Raw genomic sequence first — 18,720 nt, forward strand, 5'->3', positions numbered from 1 at the left:
CTGAGCTTGACTACGTGACCTCCCCACCCCACCCCACCCCAGGCCTGTTTTCATGGAAGGACCCCTGAAGTCCTCAAGGTCAACCCTGGAGCTATCCTCTGCAGCCTCAGCAAGAGCAGGCCCGGTGGGGGACAGGAAGCTCAGCTGGGCTGATTACAGATAAACCCAAAACCAAACCCATACTTAGGGAATCAGCAAAGAAGAAAAACATTTAAGAATTTTGCATTTTATATTTCAAAAAATACAAAACTTCAAAACAGTCATCATGGGAGAATTGAAAACGTTAAAGGGCTTCCTCACACTTATTTTGTGGCTTAGTATTGATTTCTTTTGTACTGCTCAGGGAGGTGGAGATGGCCTAATCTTCTCGGAGCTTGGTGCCTCTGGAAGTTTTAATCACGGCCTGGGAAATGGAAATGCAGCACACAGTCTGTGGACTCCCCTCAAGTCCATCCCTGGAGACAGAGAGGGAAGACGTCTTTCTCTTGCTTCACTCTGACACCAAAGGAGGTGAGATTAAGCTTGGTAGGAGGTGCTGCTGAGACATCCAGGATTTGCTTCTCTCTCCACTCTTGAATTTTCTTCTCCTCGGCTGGGTGTCAGGGGACATATTTACAACAGGACAGGGCTTACAGAGCGGATCATAGCTGTCATTTGTTGGTGAATTCTTCCTAGAAGTTCGATGGGTTGGGAGGAAGCTGGAATGGGGGTCTGCAAGGTTGGCAGAGGAACTGCAGAGATGAAAAATCTCCAGGTCAGCCTGGCCCCTGAGCGGGAAAATCTTGAACAAAGGCTCAAGCCAAAACGTAAAAGAGAAGGACAGACAGACAGACATGCCTAGCAAACATGTCCTCCTGTGAGGAAGTCGGAAAACACTTGCACAGCAGAAGGAAAGGATGAGGGTGGGGAGAGAGGAGAAGGGAGCCCAGGGAAAGTCTGAGGATTTTTTTTTCTTTCCTTCTTCCTTACTTCCTTTCTTTTTGAACAGATTTTTTTTAAAGAGCATTTTTAGGTTCACAGCAAAATTGAGCAGAAAGTACACAGGGTTCTTATGTGCTCCTGCGCCCACTCACACACAGCCTCCTCCCAGCCATCAACATCCCGACCAGAATGGTACACTTGTTACAATCAATGAACCTACACTGACACATCATTATCACCCAAAGTCCACAGTTCACACTAGGGTTCACTCTTATGTTGTACATTCTATGTATTTGGACAAGTATGCACCACTGTAGTATCACACAGGAGAGATTCACTGCTCTGAAAACCCTCTGTGCTCCACCTATCCCTCCCTCCCTCCCAACTAACCCTTGGCAACCACTGATCTTTTTACCATCTCCATAGTTTTGCCTTTTCCAAAATGTCATAGAGCTAAAATCATACAGTAGCCTTTTCAGATTGGCTTCTTTCACTTAGTAATATGCATTTAAGATTCCTCCAGGGCTTCCCTGGTGGTGCAGTGGTTGAGAATCTGCCTGCCAATGCAGGAGATACGGGTTCGAGTCCTGGTCCAGGAAGATCCCACATGCCGCGGAGCCACTAAGCCCGTGCGCCACAACTACTGAGCCTGCACTCTACAGCCCATGAGCCGCAACTACTGGGCCCACCTGCCACAACTAATGAAGCCCATGAGCTTAGAGCCCGTGCTCTGCAACGAGAAGCCACTGCAGTAAGAAGCCCGCACACCGCAACAAAGAGTAGCCCCCACTCGCCACAACTAGAGAAAAGCCTGAGTGCAGCAACGAAGACCCAACGTGGCCAAAAATTATGTAAATAAATCTATTAAAAAGAAAAAAAAAAGGTGAATGCAAGAAATCCTACCTTTAAAAAAAAAAAAGATTCCTCTGGGTCTTTTCAGGGCTTGAAAGCTCATTTCTTTTTTTAGTGCTGAATGATATTCCATTGTCTGGACGTCCGACAGTTTATTTATCCATTCACCTATTGAAAGACATCTTGGTTGCTTCCAAGTTTTGGCAGTTATGAATAAAGCTGCTATAAGCATCTGTGTGCAGGTTTTTGTGTAGACATAAGTTTCAACTCCTTTGGGTAAATACTAAGGAGCGTGATGGCTGAATCGTGTGGGAAGAGTATGTTTAGTTTTATTAAAAAAACACCAAAGTGGCTGTACCATTTTGATTCCCAACAGCAATGAATGAGAGTTCCTGTTGCTCCACATTCTCACCAGCATTCGGTGGTGTCAGCGTTCTGGATTTGCCAACTGTATGTTTTCTTTAGCGAGGTGTCTGTTTAGGTCTTTGGCCCATTTTTTATAAATCAACTTATTATTGAGTTTTAAGAGTTCTTTGTATATTTTGGAGGCCAGTCCTTCCTGAGATCTGTCTTTTGCAAGTGTTTTCTCATCTGTGGTTTGTCTTCTCATTCTCTTGAACCTTGGCTTTTGAGTTGATGGTTCCGGCCCTTGACTGAGCCGGCTATGGTATAAGGTTAGCCATTTCCACCTAATTCAGGACTCCTCTAGTGGACAGTCTTTGCTCCGTGCACATAGGAGGCTGCTGGCAGAGACCTTATCAGATCTGTGCTGTGGTCTGCTGGCCTCTCCCTGACCTGCCCAATCTGGAGTTCTCTCTACTCCTTCCCAGGGGCTGCTCCACACAAACTCCTGGGCACAACTAACTCTGTCTCAGCACCCGCTTCAGACCTAACTGACCTAGCCCTGGGGAGGAAAGAAGTCGGAGTGATGGGACAGATGAGTACTGAGGGGAGTCAGGGAAGGCCCCACTGATAATGTCAGGCTGAAATCTGGAGCCGAGACAGTGCCCGGCAGCCAAGGGGTCCGGAGAAGGGGGCAGCAGGTGTAAAGGCTCTTGCCTATGTGACTGAGGCAGGGGTGCCTGCCTGAGGAGTGGGAGGAGATGAGGACAAAGGTTCAAAGATTGGGATGGGAGCACATCCTCCAGGCCACAGTCAAAGGTTGGATTTATTCCAGATGCAGTGAGTAGCCATCAGAGGGTTTTCAGCCTAGAAGTGACACGATCTGATTTGCATTTTTTAAATCTCACACTGGCTGCTGGGTGGAGAATGGATTACAAGAGGAGAAGCAGGGAGAGGAGTTGGGCATTTTATTGCTTTGGTTCATGTAAGTATCCCAGCGCAACAACTTCTCCCCTGCAAAGACAATCATGCCGGTCATTTGCACAGAATCCCATGCACACTCACTGCAAACACTCACACACCTCACAGTCACTCACACTCATAAAGACCCACTGACTCTCCTGGACACATGTGAACATGCATGCATCCGTGTTCCCCCATGTGCACAGAGGCACACAGTCTCATGCACACAGGCTCTCCCATACACGGCACCAGCAGATATTTTCATGCAGGTACAAGCACAGGCACTCCCATTTATACACACACGTCCTCACACATGAGATGCTTTCATGCACACACACACACACACACACACACATAGGGCTACACAGACACACCATTCCCCATTTTCCAAAGAGAAGCAGGTCTGAGCAGGGGAGGTAGCTGGGGAAAGGTGTTAGGGTTTTTACAAGAGGAGGTGTTAATTGCGAATAGTCACTGGAGAAACAAAATGCCCAAACGAATGCCTGCTTCACCCTAAATTGCACCTGACTGTTGGGTCAGCCAGTTACTAGCCAGACTGCATTAAAGCCTTCATTCATCAGGTTGCCTCAGTCCCCAGTTCTATAGTTCCTCCTCATTCAGGCACTGCCAACCCCCTGCGCACCCACGCCCAGCATCCATCAGCTCTCACGACACTCTTGAGGACTCACAGTGAGGCAGGCCTGGGACCTGAGACCCTTTGCTGCAGGGCCGCGAAGCTTGCACCTGGACACACCTCCCCTCCAGCTACAAAACACAAAGAAACTATATGGGACTAAAAATAACTGCGGGCCTGCGCAGTTGGGGCAAATTCTGGACCCGAAAGATACAAAAAGACCAAAAAAAAAACCAACTGCCATTTCTGAAGAGCCAGGAGCAAAAACGGGGTGTCAGGAGCAAAAGCAGGGTACTGAGCATGCCCCGTGCACTTAACACCACCTGAGGGGTGAGAAAAACACCTAAGCCACCCCTCCGGCATGATCCCTGGATACACCACTACCACTACCCCGTATAAGGAAAAAGCTTGCCCCCCTCAGCTAGCGAGCAAACAAGGGAACCTGTTGTTTGTTCTCGTTCCCCGCTGCTGCAGCAGGGCCCCCCCCCCCAAAGCCTTGCCTGAATTTCTCTTCTGGCCTCTGGTTAATTTCTATTGATTGGGGAAGGCCAAGACCCCGGGTCGGTATCAACAGGCCATGGGGGGAGGGCGTCTGCCCCTAAATCCCTGGGAAGTGCTACAGCTAGTGGGAGGAGGAGAAATGGGAGATTTCCTTTAGAGCCTCACCTGCTAAGGGGGGTGGAGGGCAGAGGACAGGCTACGAGGAGGTGGGACTCCTCAGAAAGGCCTTTTCAAGGCCCTGGAGGACCTGCCCCACCCCTCCCTTACCGCTGGCTTCTCCCATCACTTCTTCCCTTCTGGCTTGGAGCCCCAGCTCCAGTGACCTGGCAGCAACCAGGAGCTCCTCAAACACACACCTTCAGATCTTTGCACATGCTGCCCCTGCTGCCGCCTGGACCAGCTTCCTTATCCCTCCAGACTTGACTTAGGAGCCACTTTCTCAGGAAAGTCATCTCTGATCGTGCCACCGTGTCGCTCCGATCAGATGTTCCCCCTGCCCCCGTGCTCAGCTCCATCTCAGGGCTCCCTGTGCTGCCCAGCACCCACCGGGTTCTACTTGTCCATCTCCCCTTCAGGGCAGAGAGCATACATGTGCCCAGCACATGAGGTGCTCAATAAATTTTTTTTTTTTTTTGCGGTACGCGGGCCTCTCACTGTTGTGGCCTCTCCCGTTGCGGAGCACAGGCTCCGGAGGCGCAGGCTCAGCGGCCATGGCTCACGGGCCCAGCCGCTCCGCGGCACGAACCCGTGTCCCCTGCATCGGCAGGCGGACTCTCAACCACTGCGCTACCAGGAAAGGCCTCAATAAATATTTCTTAACTAAATGAGTACATGAAGGTTACTCCCAGGTGCCACTGAAACTAGAAAGAAAATGATTTCTGAAAAGGATTCCTTGTTCCCTTTTCTTTCTTTGTTACTCCAGGGGCCACTTGGCAACCACTAAGGCTCCAGTTCACCCCATAGGGTGCCTGAGGCCGTGATTTATCTTCTACTTATTCTGTCTTCAACCAACTCTGGTATGTGTTGCTGGAATAATGTCAGGTCCCCTGAGTTGGGGCAGGAGATAATGGGGGAGATTTGGAAAGCGGGGTGACACGTGGTGGAGAAATTCAAGTTAATAATTCCCTATAACTTACCATGGGGAGGAGGTGGTGCACCTGTGAGAGAGAGAGAGAGAGAGTGTGTGTGTGTGTGTGTGTGTGTGTGTGGCATCTGTTGGCAGGAGGATAAGGTTGGCATTTGAGGATTGAAAAGAGCAAGAGAAGGTCCCAGGAGGAAGAAGACCTTAAACAATCTAGGTAGGGCTGCAGCAGTTTGCTGATAAAGGAAAGGGCTGGCTGGGCCATCCTCGCCGCCGTGAAGTCTGTGCTGAGCCAAGACAGCGGGCTCAGTGACTCAGGACCTGGGCGGTGCTGGCGGGAATGGATCCTGCTGGTCAAGCAGGATCCTGGTCTTTCTGACCCCAGCAGAATCCTACTTCTCTTCCCAAAGAGCAGAGAAATAGGAAAACTGATAGCTCTCATTTAGTGAGTGTCTACTACAGAGAAGGCAAGTCCATTCTACTGCCACTTCCTGGTCCACAACGTGACAGCCATCACGAATCAATCATGAGGGCACCCATCACCTCTGGGCCAGGACGGGGAGTCAGACTTCTTCTCCACACAGTGCTGCAAGGAGCCATTTCTGATCAGTTGGAACCGGCACGTAAGGTGGACCCTTTTGCCATCACCGGTCTCCTAAGTGCCAAGTACTTAATAAATCTCTCATGCAGTTCTCCTGACAGATCCAGGAGATGAAAATTAACTTTTATTTCCCAGATGAAGAACAAAGACGGGCCAGCCTGGTTGAGGAACTTGACCAGGTTCACACAGATAGTAAAAGTTGGGCTGCAAATTCAGACCCTAGTAGGTCTGTCTCCAAGTTCATGCTCTTGCCACTTTACCAGGCTGCCTGCCTCCCGTGGGCATCGGTGCCCCCATGTTGTGGGCATTGGTGGGGGCTCTGTTGCCTCCCAGTCTCCAAAGTTTCTGTATCATTTGAGATTCCAACAGGAAAGAGGTGTTAGCCTCAAACAGGGCAGTTGAGGAGTCTTTCACCCTTTTACCAAGGGTGGGCAGTGCCAAGGGCAACCACAAAGAACAGTGAAGACCCTGATGGGACAGGGAGGGAGCTGACCGGAAGCTGGAGAGAGTCATAGCTGCAAAGGGAAGTAGAAAGGGGAGCAAATACCCCAGCCTCTGTCCTCTCACCCCCCAAACAGTCCCACTGGACAAATCCAATCGCAAGCGGAAGGCGTGAGACTTCAGCTGATGTGGCCCCCACACCGGTCAGCCTCCTGGACTTCAGAGTCGGAGCGGGAGTCCGGGGGGAGGCTAGAAGGATGGAGCTCTCGATGAGCAAACTGAGAAAATCACCCATGTTCTTGCGCCGTTTGGGGGCCGAGGGTGGGAATTTCCCTTCCTGGGAAGTTTTTATGGGCTAATAGTGTTAAGTCCCAGTCCAAGGGCAGGAGAAGACCGATGTCTCCACTCAGGTGGTCAGGCAGAGAGAGAAAATTCTCCCTTCCTCCACCTTTTGGTTCTATTTGGGCCCTCAACTGATTGGATGAAGCCCACCCACATTGGGAAGGACAGTCTGCTTTATTCAGTCTATAGATTCGGATGCTAAGCTTATCCAGAAACAGCCTCACAGAAATACAAATATCGGGGCATCGTGTGGCCCGGTCAGGTTGACACATAAAATTAACCATCATCACACCGTGGATGGCAGAGGGGTGACGCCAGCAAAGGCATCCTAAGCAGACTGCCCTGCGGTGTGACCCTGGCAACGATGCTGACTACCTAGCAGCCCTTAGATCTGCCTGAGCTGCATCTCCAGCCTTCCTGCTGATGCTGTGAGCATCCCCAAATCCTCCCAACAAATCTTTCCTCTGCTTAAAAGTGTCAGAGTCCACTTCAGTTTGTTCCCAATAAGAACCCTGATTGGCACAAGGGCCAGGGCAGAGTGATGATGTATATAGTGGTGAGTGGTCCCCTGGCAGGTGCACCAGGAATGCATCAGACAAAGATGCATCTAAGGACGTCATCTAAGGATGTCAGGGAGGCTCCCAGGTCCTCAGAGGCTCCCAGTTCCATCTAAGGACGTCAGGGAGGTCCTCAGAGGCTCCCAGTTCCCCTTGTGAACCTGGTGGCTCCGCCATTCATAAAATTAGGCAAGCTTGCTCTGAGGTCATTCCTGTTTTCAGCTGAGCTGCCTCCGGGACACCCCAGGGGAGTGAATCCTACTGTGTGTGTCCCATTCCCAGACATGGTTTGCTCTTGGAGGCTGAAGACGGACAGACTGCCCTGGCCCCAAGACAAGACCCTGCCACAACCCACGTGTGGCTGCCCTGAAGTTGACGGTCCTGCAACAGACACCTCTCCCTGGAGGAATCCTCGAAGGGAAGGGCCCCACCTGCCCGCTGGGCAGGCACCTCAGTCCCTCAGCAGCCACCCTCTGCCAGAGGCCTGCAGGTGAGGTGTGTTTATCTTGACTGAACTGCCTTGGGAAGTAGTCAGCTGCGTGACCGCCTCCATCCCCACCCAGGATTCGAGTGTCTCTCCGGATGTTCCATATTTGCTCAGGGAATTAGAAGAAAAGCAAAGTGGAAACCACACCTGAGGTAACTGGGCCACAGAGCGGTCAGGAGGGCCAGGGGCAGGGCAGCCTGAGGACTGGCCAGAGGGACCAAGTGGGGTCCGGAGACCCAGGGGGCTCTGGCCTCTCCCTCTGCACCCGGGGCTCCGGCCCGCGGGGCTTGCACACACGTCAGCACCAGGGTCTGACCGGCCAGCAGGACTGATGCCCTGCGCTCAGGGCCCAGGGTCCGTGGGGTCAGCAGGCTGCAATGAGAGCAGTGCGGGCATATTCCCTGCCCTCAGGAGGCCTCGCCTCGGGCTTGTGGGGGACACAGCGGGCTAAGTGCTCTGGTGGGAAACTGCAGGGAGGCACCAGCATGTCGCAGCGGCGCCTTGAACCAGCTCCTCTCCCCGAGACCCCAACCCTCCTCCTCTTCCTCCAGCCCCGTGGGTCCTGAGGACAAGCTGGGCTCCCCAATGTCTCCCCTCACCTTCTCCATCTGCCCTCACCACTGGAGGCAGATCCCAGGAGGTGGTCTGGGGAGACCGAGATGCCTCCTCCCTGCCCTCTCACTGCCCCAGACACACTGTTTGCCTCTGCCCGGCGGTGTCACCGTCCAACCCAGCAGCCCCCAAGCTCGTGGGGAATGGCCCCTTCCCAGGTCAACAGGGAAGCCCCCTCTCCCGGGACAGAGAGAAGCCCAGCCCCCATGGAGTCCTGCACCAAGCACAGTCTTTGCTGAGGAAGCAGAGAACAAGGGCCCCGCCCACATAGGAGAGCAAGGATTGGGGGCCACCGCCCCAGGGACCTCATCAGGCCTGAGCCCGTCTGTGTCTGGGCCACCTGTCGGCACCACCAGCCTGTGCCTTGTCTGAGGCAGCTGACAAAGTGGGAGCCTAGGGCAGGGCATGCACCTCTGCCCACCCTGCTCCCCTCACTCTCTCCCCAACCTCTGCAAGCTGCCCACTCGGAACTCGGCTCCTGTCATGCCCCAGGCTGCCCAGGACAAAGGGGGGTCTAAGCATTTTTGAGCTTCTCTCTCCCCTGGCTCCATAGGTCAGAAGGGAGGGATTGAGTAGGTGGGGGCAGGATCGGGGGGTGGGGGGATGAGTGCTGGAAAATCAGCCTTTCATCTTGGCTTCGTAAAGCAAACCCCCCTCAGCCCAAAGCTGGCTGGCATTGGCATGCGCCATAAATCTCCTGGATGCTGCAGCTGTGACTGGATTATTTATAGCTCCAGTGTTACATTTCTAACACGAAAATATCACACAAAGGGAAAGGTAATGAAATCTCACCTCTCCCGCATGTCCCTCTCTCCAAACTGCAGGGCTTTCCAGAAGCCCCTGTGGCTGAAGGAGGGGTGAGAGAGGCCCCCCACCCTGCCTGCCTCCCTCCCTCCTCCTGTCAATCACACACACATCTCTTCTCACCCCTGCGTTCCCTCTCACACACACTCTCTCCCGTTTCTTTCCCTCTCACACATGCATTTCCTCACAGATGCACAGACAATCCTGTTCTCTCTCTCTCCCTCTCAGCTTCCCCTGCCCGAGCCCTTCCTACCCCCCAGAAACACACACACATCCTTGCCCTTTTCCTTCCACCATTGCCGTCTCCCTGCGTGACTCACCTCCTTCGCTCGCGTGTTTGCTGTTTTGCTTTGTCAGTGAAGACACCGGCACATTAATTACCAGGCCTGTCCTCTGCAAGGCACCTCAGCTCCTTGTCAATAGCAGGTGGAAGTGTCAGCTTCCATTCATCTCGCTCTGCCTTTAAAACCCCTGTGGGCCTTGCCTCCACGGGGGATCCATGCTGTGGCACACGGCAGTGCAGACGCGCACCCCTGGGCTTGACACCTACAAACACATTGAAAACAGGGGCCACAGAACATACCTGTCTCCCTGCGGGAGGGAATATCAAAGGATGTGCTCTGGGAGTCGGATGCCGGCCCAGGTGCGAGGACCAGGAGATCCTCCCCGTGCTCCTGTGTGACTGTCTTGGTGTGTTATGGAGGATCAGCCTTACGCTACCCCACAGGCACAAATTGGAATCTCTGAGCCCTGTGCAGGCTCCCGTGGAGAGCCAAGACCCAGCCCCTTCCCTGCCTGGCCCCCTCGGCCTCAGTGGCCCGGGCCCACAGAAGAATAATCAGAAAGAGGGATCGCAGCCCAGCCTGACATGGCCCGTGATCCCTTCCATCCAGACAGCCACAGTGGCTGGGATTCTGTGTGAGTGTGAGTGTGTGTGTGTGTGTGTGTGTGTGTGTGTATGTGTGTGTGGTGTGTACTCGCATACTTCTTGTGCTTGGATGAGGGGAAATCACAGACAAGGACAGTTCACCCTGGGCTAGGGGCCAAGGGAAGGGTCTGGGGACAGAAACCCTGCAACTCACCATCAGGGTGGCATTTCCTGGAAAGCTCTGTCCTTTTTTATATTAAAAATACTCCTGGCAAAAAAAAAAAAAAAAAAACCTCCTGGATTTTGCCATTATATCTGTCATCATCACAGTATAAAAATGTATTAAATTAATTATAATTAAATACTTAATTTTTTTCTGAAATCTTTGCTTAAATATTACCTTCTTGGAAGTTAAGTCTCAAAAACCCTCTGGCTCATCCCAGAGCCTCTGAGGACTCACACACCCCAGTTAAAGATCTAGGGAACCAGTCTATGGGATAAGGATATGGGGTATGAAACTATAGTGTAAGCATAAGAACGGGGACTCTTGGACTTACTTACATTCTGGCTCTGCCAATTATTAGCTGTGTGACCTCAGTTAAATCACTTAACCCCTCTGTGCTTTAGAACCTTGACCTGTAAAATAGGAATGATAATAGCACTTATCACACAGGGCTTTTATGAGGATTAAATGCATTAATGCATATAAAGTGCTCAGAACAGTGGCTAGCACAATATAGATGTTTGCAGTTGTTTTTCTGTAGCAGACCAACATGAAGCCACTGGATCAACCGCAGGGACTGAAATTAGAGTCTGATTTCAGACTGAAATCACTCCTGCCTCTCTCCTAGGATGTGCTTCTGGCCCCAGGCCCATGCCTCACCTCCAGCTGCAGGCTTCTAATCGCGCATTCTATCTGCAACGCAGTCAGTCAGAAACATTCTCCTCTATTCCAGGCACTGTTCCTGGACTGGGCATTCAGTATCACACGAGCCCTTCTGGAGGTGGAGGTGGAAACATGCCAATAGCATCTGAACCGCCATCAGAACCGAAGACCCAAAGATGAGTAGTTGTCATCCTTTTTTTCAAAGAGTCCCTGCCTCACTGCAGGGAGCCAGCGGTAGAGAGAGAAAAGATTGAGGGCACTCAGTGTGGTTATGACATTGTCACACGGCCTGGAACACCCTAGCCTCACATATATATCAGATCTCTTCTTTGACGTCACCTCCGCTGCAGGGCCTTCCAGAACCAACTGTGTGAAACAACAACACTCTCCCCATCCTGTCAATCACTCTCCCCCTCCCTACTTTATCCAACTGAATAGCATATGACATATGCTGACATATTTTGACGTATTTATTTGTTGTTGGTGTTCCCCACTAGAATGCAAGCTTCCTGGGGACAGGCCCTTTGGTTTGCTTTCTCCTGAACGCCCTGTGCTTGCAGAGACTGCGGCAGAGAGCACGTGCTCCATGCGTGTCTGCTAAATAAAGGAACTGTGGGCAAATCACTCTTTAATGTCTTGACTTTCCCTTCAGTGAAACAGGTGAGGAAGCCCCATTCTCACTTGCCACGTGGGGAAACTCTAAATTGAAAAGAGAGAATACAGGGCTTCCCTGGTGGCGCAGTGGTTGAGAGTCTGCCTGCCGATGCAGGGGATGCGGGTTCGTGCCCCGGTCCGGGAAGATCCCACATCCCACATGCCGCAGAGCGGCTGAGCCCGTGAGCCATGGACGCTGAGTCTGTGCGTCCGGAGCCTGTGCTCCGAAACGGGAGAGGCCACAACAGTGAGAGGCCTGTGTCCCAGAAAAAAAAAAAAAAAAGATATTACATGATAATCAGACATGCTTTTGACTCATCCAAAGGGAGATGCAAATAAATTCAGCTGAGACCAAATCCATGCATGGCTTTGCATTCCCTGCTGTTTAAGCGATGAGGGGCTACTGTCACAAACAGCCCAGGTGTGCCCACTCCACAAGTTCTGCCCTACAGTTGATCTATCTGGTCCTGGAAATTGTGAGCATGGGCTCACATATTCAAGTGGGTGACAGCCTGGGGGCACATAGCTAGCGTGGGATTGTGTGCTTTTGCTATTCAAGAGGTCTTACCTGTGAGTGCTTATGGGGCTGCAGACTCAATCAGGCTGTGTGTGCAAGGTCTGGACCTAAAGAATAACTGGAGATGGCCATATAGGAGTCTGGGTCCTGAACCACTGAGCCAAGTGAGAGGTCTAGGAGGTGGCAGGTCAAGGACTGAGCCAAGCTATTTCAGGGCCAAGCAAGAACAGGTTAAAAGAGATGAGGGTGCCTGGTGGTCGTGGCCAGGGCAGGCAGGGAAGAGGGCAGGGGGCAGGGAGATGGGGAAGGCCTCCCATCCGTGTATTTTGACTCTCTGCAGCACCAATAAAATGTCCTCCCTTGACCTCTGTGCTCCCAGTTATCAAGGCACTGGATGGCACACTCAGAGAGAGAAATTTGCTTTGGGCCAAGTTTTCTTCCAACAGAGCCCAGAGAAGGGCTGGAGGCCTGGCCAAAATTACAGTATCAGGGAACTCTACCGTCAGACCCAGAATGGTCTCATTCCTAAGTCATGCTTTCCTGCCACCTTAGAGCACCTCCTAGCACTCATGTATTCTGCACAGGGTTGTTTTTTCATCTTAAACCAGTGGACAAATAAGACCTGGGATTTTCCCTTCCCTGATCAGTGAACTCCTATTCACTCATCAAAACCCAAGCCAAATTGCCCAAGCTAAAGCAGTTGCCCCTCTGTTACCAAGTTTTGTGTTTCTGGAACCCTTCCCCGTAGCTTGTAAGCACACCAACAAGGACTCTGGCTTATTTATGACCACATTCTGAATGCTGAATAAGTGATAATTGACCAGATGACCCAACAAAGCAAGGACAATCCATGCTTCCTGACTCTGAGAGCCTGATTACATCTCTCATTCCTCCCCCCATAAGCCAGGCATCTGCTCAGCTGAGGGGACAGGACGTTCCTGTTTGGCAGGGACAGTTCCAGGTTTTGATGACCTGCCTCAACCAGACTGGTATCTATTCCAAGTTATTGTTTGTGCATACTCGGGGGGGGGGTGCTGAGGGAAATGGTTACATAAGCCAGCGAGACCGCATCCGCCTGCAGCAGCCCTTCCTCCTGGTGCCACGGACCCCTGGCTCGCTTTAGGCGAAGGTTCCTCATGTTTTCCCCCAGCCTCCAATCTCCCTGCAACCACCTGGGCAGAATGGAAATGAGAACTCCTGAAAATGGCCAGGAGCTCCTCCCCTTTGGGGGAACCTGGGGTGGAATCAACTGGGAGAATGTCACTGCTCTTGTCTGACGGTGTGAGCCCAGGGGCCTTGCACTCTGGAAGGGCAGTGAGTGTGTTCCACCCTGGGCGATGCAAGCTTCTGCTGCTTCCTCAGCAGCCCAGGCAAAGCCAGTTTCTTGATCCCCCCCGCAAGGCACCAGTAAAGCATCTTGACCCATCTGCAGCTTCTCCCCTGTAGCTTAGAGGTCTCAGGGCTCTGGGACAAAATTCACTTTACCAGCATCCTAACTGCCCAGCTTGTGACTCCCACAGCCACCTTCACTGCTCCTCAATTAGGAAGGTAATAGCATCAATGCGTCAGAATTGACAACTATAGACGACTTCACAGTTTACAATAATCAATCGTCTCATTTGACCCCCTTTATAACTCTTCAAAGGAGGCACTATTCTTACTTGACAGAAAGAAATTCAAGGCTCAGAGTGACTTTTCCAAGATCACTAGTACAGAAGAAACATGAAACCCTTCTGTCTAATCCCAAAGCCTGAATGAACTCTTTCCAAATACCGTCTCCCCATCTGTGTATTTCATGGGCTTTTCTGGGGGAAGCCCCAGCTGAGGAAAGAAACATACAACCTTAATCCCCTAGAGCTGCAGGGACAAAGCGAAAACTCTAAAAAAGGGCAAGACACAAATCTCAAACTCCACTCTCAGCCCATATCTTTCCTTCCTCCTTCCCTGAGCCTTTAACCAGAGTGGCTGCAGAATGAGAACCCACAGCCCCTGACCTCCCAAGGAGACTCTAGGAGGCTGGCCTGAAACCCACATCCCCGAGGCCGAGGTGACAAGGGGCTGGAAGTATGGGAGAGGACTCAGATTGTGCCTGATTAAGAGCACGGGCCTGCAGCAGAGTCCCTGCATTCAAGTTTCACCTCCACTTCTGTCTAGTGGGGGGGTCATATTCCCTTAACCTCCCCGTGCCTCCGTTTCCAACACTGTAAAAAGAGGAGACAATAGTAGCTCTCTCGTGGGTGCTGTGAGGATAAAGTGAGATCATGCCCAGAGAGCACTCGCTGCAGGCCAGCCGCATCCCTAGCGCTGCAGATGCGGGGCCCAGAGATGCAAGGAGTGGATGGGAGACGGGTTTCCGCTGAGCACTGCTGCTCCGCGACCTTCAGCCAGCGCCTTAAAGCTCTCTGGCTCAAAGGCTCATCTCTCGGATGGAAGATGCTTTGCAGCACTGCCTTAAGGCTTGCAAGTCAAGTAAGGAAAATGCCTTGCACATGTAAAGTGCTCAGAATCCACCAATCCTTTCTTTCTCTCTCCTGGAATGTGAAATTTCCTCCAGAAAACATATAACCTCAGGCTTTGGTTTATCATCGAGAGGGATATATAGCTTCGTATGTGCCACACCAGACACAGTAATAAATGTCCCTTTCCTTGAGGAGGTGAAAGGGGGATAAGCTGGATGGGTGCTGGGTAGTGTGGGGAGAGAAAGAGCTGAGCAGGAAAGTGGACAGTGGCGGGCAGGCAGGGGATGCAGAGGTGCCTTCTGGCTTGATCAGGGGGTGCTCAGGGGAGGCGCACCCAGGAGGTTGGGGGCCAGTCCTCATGCCTCACTCAGGGAAAAGGGAGGAGCCAGAGCAAAGCCCACAGGGCTCTGATCCACCAGCCTCTTGTTTGCTGCTGACATTAGGGAAATGACCTGCCCGCTTTCTGGGCCTGTTAGCTCTCAGCAAAACGAAGTGCTCCAAAAGGTCCTCCCACCTGGAATTTTCTGGGATGCCCGGTATCAGCCCCTTTCTTTGGGACATTCACTGGGGGTGCTAAGGAGGCCTGGTCTTCCTGCTTGTCCGAGGCCTTCTGCCTGCCTCCTCTGCCTCCCACCATCTCACCCTCCTACCCTCTCCTGCTCAGACACACAGGATTTATTTTTGTCCAGGGATTATAAGCAAGGATCTGGAAGAGCCAGTGTGCAGAAGGTCCAGCACTTGCTCGCTCCTCCCCCACAGCGGGAAGGGGAGGAGCTTGGGGCAGGGAGACCAGCCGCAGGTGTGGAGTGAAGGGCAGCAGGCCTGGGCACTAACGCAGCCCAGCCGTCCTTGGCCAGCTGGAGGACTGGACGAGGGCCCGTGCTGGCCCTGGCTGCTCTGGTCGGGAGGACAGGGTGAGCCTGTGGCAGGGGTGGAGTGGAACCTTCTGGGCTTTCCTGACATCACCTCTCCAGGAGGGGCTGATTGGCCCAGGGCTTCCCTCTCCCCTGGGGAAGGCTCTGAGCAGAGTGGCCCAATGCCCTGTATTGCAGGTCAGGCCTCTGTCCCGCTCTGGCACAGGGGAGGGGGCAGGCAAGGCCAGGCTACCGAACAGGCGGAGTAAGCGTGTGCTTAGGGCACTGGCAGTAAAAGGGCATCAACAAAGCGTTTTGGTGTGGTTTGTTTTTTTTAAGAGCTAATTTTTAGTATTTCAAAAATAGCAAGGAAGTAGTCGTCCTGGGAAAAATCAGAACTTTGTTGGACTTCGTCACACCGATTTAAGGTTTAGGGTGGTTTTTATTTTGAATTTGTATGTGAGTGGGTGGGGGGAGGTGCATCTTAACCTCTCAGCTCTGAGGGAGGCTAAAGGTCTTAATCCAGCTCAGGGTAAATCAAGGATCAGAAGGGGGGAGGGGACAGGACAATGGGGTGTTGAGGAGGAGGGAACACGTGACCTCAGCCCACAGCTATATCCCCTGGACGGGGAGGCCTTCCGGAGGGAAGGGGCACTGCCCTATTACACAGGGAAAGCTGCTCTCCCTGGAGAGGATCTGGGGAAACTAGGGTGTGAGACAGCTGCGGAGCGAGGGGTAGGATTGCTCAGGGCCCCAGAACAAGGCCCGACAGCCTGGAATTCCCAGCTCTGGGCCAGGGCTTGGATTTGTTCTACCTTTGCTCACTCTGGAGATGAAGTGGCCAAAGATGGTGGCCCGTTTGGAGGGGGAGCTGGCAGCCCATTTCCTGGAAGACGGTTCCAAGGATGGCACTCAGCCCTCTACGTCCCCTACAGGGTAGTGCACGGACATGGTGCCTTTTCTCCCATCGTCTCCTGGAGTAGGACCATGTTATTCCCAGCCCAACTGCCTTCTGGGCCCAAGCAGGCACCCACCAGCAAACATCTGCTAAGCACCTACTACGTACCAGGCACTCTCTGCCCATTACCTCATTTAACCCTCCTGTCATGTGGTCACCCTATCCGCAGTCTGCAGACGGGGAAACAGGCTCAGAGATGTCCAGAGCCTGCTGGAGAGCACACAGCTGGCTAGTAGCAGGGTAAGGACACAAATCCAGTGGTCTGACTCTGTCGGGCATGCTCCACTTAATACCACAGGTCTCACCCCAGCTCCAGGCCTCCGAAGGGACAGAGCCCCACGCAGCCTCCCTCATCCCTCTCTGGGCCCATCACATCCAGGGCCAGGTGCCAATGTGGGCCCTGCCACGTTCATTATGGGCTAGGAGACAAACACCTCAGGCCCTAGAACCTGAACAGGCTACATAACTTGCAGGGCTCAAGCCAAAATGAAAATGTAGGGCTCCTTGTTCAAAATTATGAAGAATTTCAAGATGACAAAAGCAAAGCATTAAACTATCCCTTTCGAACAAGGTGCTCAGTGTTACTGCACAGGTCCACACCCATAAGCCCGTCCTGCCGAGAACCCACATGATCCGCCAAACAAACTTCTTCCTTTACCGGGAGATCCCATCTCCAAGTCAGGTGGGTTGGATTTCACAGTCCCCAAGAGGACAGACCTTGGGAAGTAAATTGCCCACCAGGGGCTTCTCCGGTGGCGCAGTGGTTAAGAATCCGCCTGCCAACGCAGGGGACACGGGTTCAAGCCCTGGTCCGGGAAAATCCCACATGCCGCAGAGCAACTAAGCCCGTGCGCCACAGCTACTGAGCCTGCGCTCTATAGCCCACGAGCCACAACTACTGAGCCCACCTGCCACAACAAATGAAGCCCACGAGCCTAGAGCCCGTGCTCCACAACAAGAGAAGCCACTGCAATGAGAAGCCCACGCACCTCAAGGAAGAGTAGCCCCTGCTCGTTGCAACTAGAGAAAGTCCACACGCAGCAACGAAGACCCAATGCAGCCAAAAATAATAAATAAATAACAAAATGTCCCACCAGCCTGGATGCCCTGCCACCAGTCCTCAGGTGCTCAGGATACTACACTCTCATCTTCCAAGTCACATCTGCATGTAACTTGGGATCTGCCAAACTCAGCCCATAGCGTGCTGTCTTAGGTGGGGTGCAGCTTGTGGGCCCGCGGATATCTAACAGTGCAGGTTACGCGCAAACTCTCCACTTTCCTTTTCTGACTAATTCATCCTAGCACCTCCTCCTTCACTCCGTCCTTAATCCCTGCTGGAGACGCCCTCTGCCCAACAGTTAGTAACCATCTAGGTACTCTGATGAGGCTCTAGGGATAATAATAATTTCATTCTAGAACAGTACCTGGCCCCTGCTCCATCAATGTCTGTAGAAGTGGCGGAGGTAGCTTCTGTATAACAAGTGTCACCCAGGTGCCTGGCATTGCTATGGGCATGCCCACTCACGCACATGATCTCATTTCATCCTCCCCACGGCCCAGCAGGTGGGCATCACTGCCCCTTTGGCCTGGGAAGAGACGAAGGCTCTGAGAGGAACGTGCAGAAGGTCCCATGGCGATGCAGTGGAGTGAAGAGACTGGGATCTGGTCCCAAGGGCTGCTTCAACTCCAGCACAAGCTGCTCTTACACCTGCCTGCAAGGTGCCGTCTGACCCAGGAGAGGGCCCATAAATAGATAAACACTGTACAAAAGGGCCAAGGACTCCGCAGATCCCTCCATCAGCCTGTGCTCGCTTCCTCCCTCCGCTCCTCCCTCCATCAGCCTGTGCTAGCTTCCTCCCTCCACTCCCAGCATGAGAAGTACCCAAATCTGTCCCAGGCAAGTCCCTCCACCTGTGCTTTCTGTTCGCCAAGCCCTGCTCAAGTGTTTTATGGGCATTTACACATTTGATCCACCCAGTAGCACTAAGAAATGGGTACAATTCTCATGCCCTTTTTTTGGCAGGGAAACTAAGGGACAGGAGGACAAAGCAAATGAGTGGAGGCGCTGGGATTTAAACCCAGGAGGTCTGCTCTTAGGTCTGGTCTTCACGACTACACACCCCTGGGGGCACCCTGCCTGGACTCAAGTCCTGGCACATGGGCAGCACCCCATGTTAGCTGTGCAACGTTGGGCAAGCTACTTACCGTTTCTGTGTCAGGGCCGTTCATCTGTAAAATGAGGATAATAAGAGCACCTACTGCATAGGCTGTTGTGTGGACCAGGTGGGGCAGCAAATGCAAAGCGCTGAGAACGGTGCCCCGCGCACAGCAGGCACTTAAATGACAGCTATTATTAATCCGACTTTCCAGTGCCCTATGCTGCCTC

The 18,720-nt window shown here is 52.6% G+C and overlaps 1 long non-coding RNA gene across 2 annotated transcripts; it reads right to left on the minus strand.

Annotated features, from left to right (window-relative positions):
* Positions 1-302: 302 nt before the first annotated feature.
* Positions 303-18,720, minus strand: LOC132596779 (uncharacterized). Of its 2 annotated transcripts, none has more exons than XR_009562781.1 (6): positions 18,540-18,720; positions 10,890-11,110; positions 10,568-10,642; positions 10,221-10,274; positions 9,459-9,684; positions 303-731 (listed from the first exon to the last, which is right to left on the minus strand). It is a non-coding gene; the product is annotated as an uncharacterized lncRNA (long non-coding RNA). The 2 variants fall into 2 exon arrangements; XR_009562782.1 differs by lacking the exon at positions 18,540-18,720 and adding an exon at positions 17,759-17,797.

The sequence above is a fragment of the Globicephala melas genome, chromosome 2 (assembly GCF_963455315.2).
Source record: "Globicephala melas chromosome 2, mGloMel1.2, whole genome shotgun sequence".
In the NCBI taxonomy this organism is placed as follows: domain Eukaryota; kingdom Metazoa; phylum Chordata; class Mammalia; order Artiodactyla; family Delphinidae; genus Globicephala; species Globicephala melas.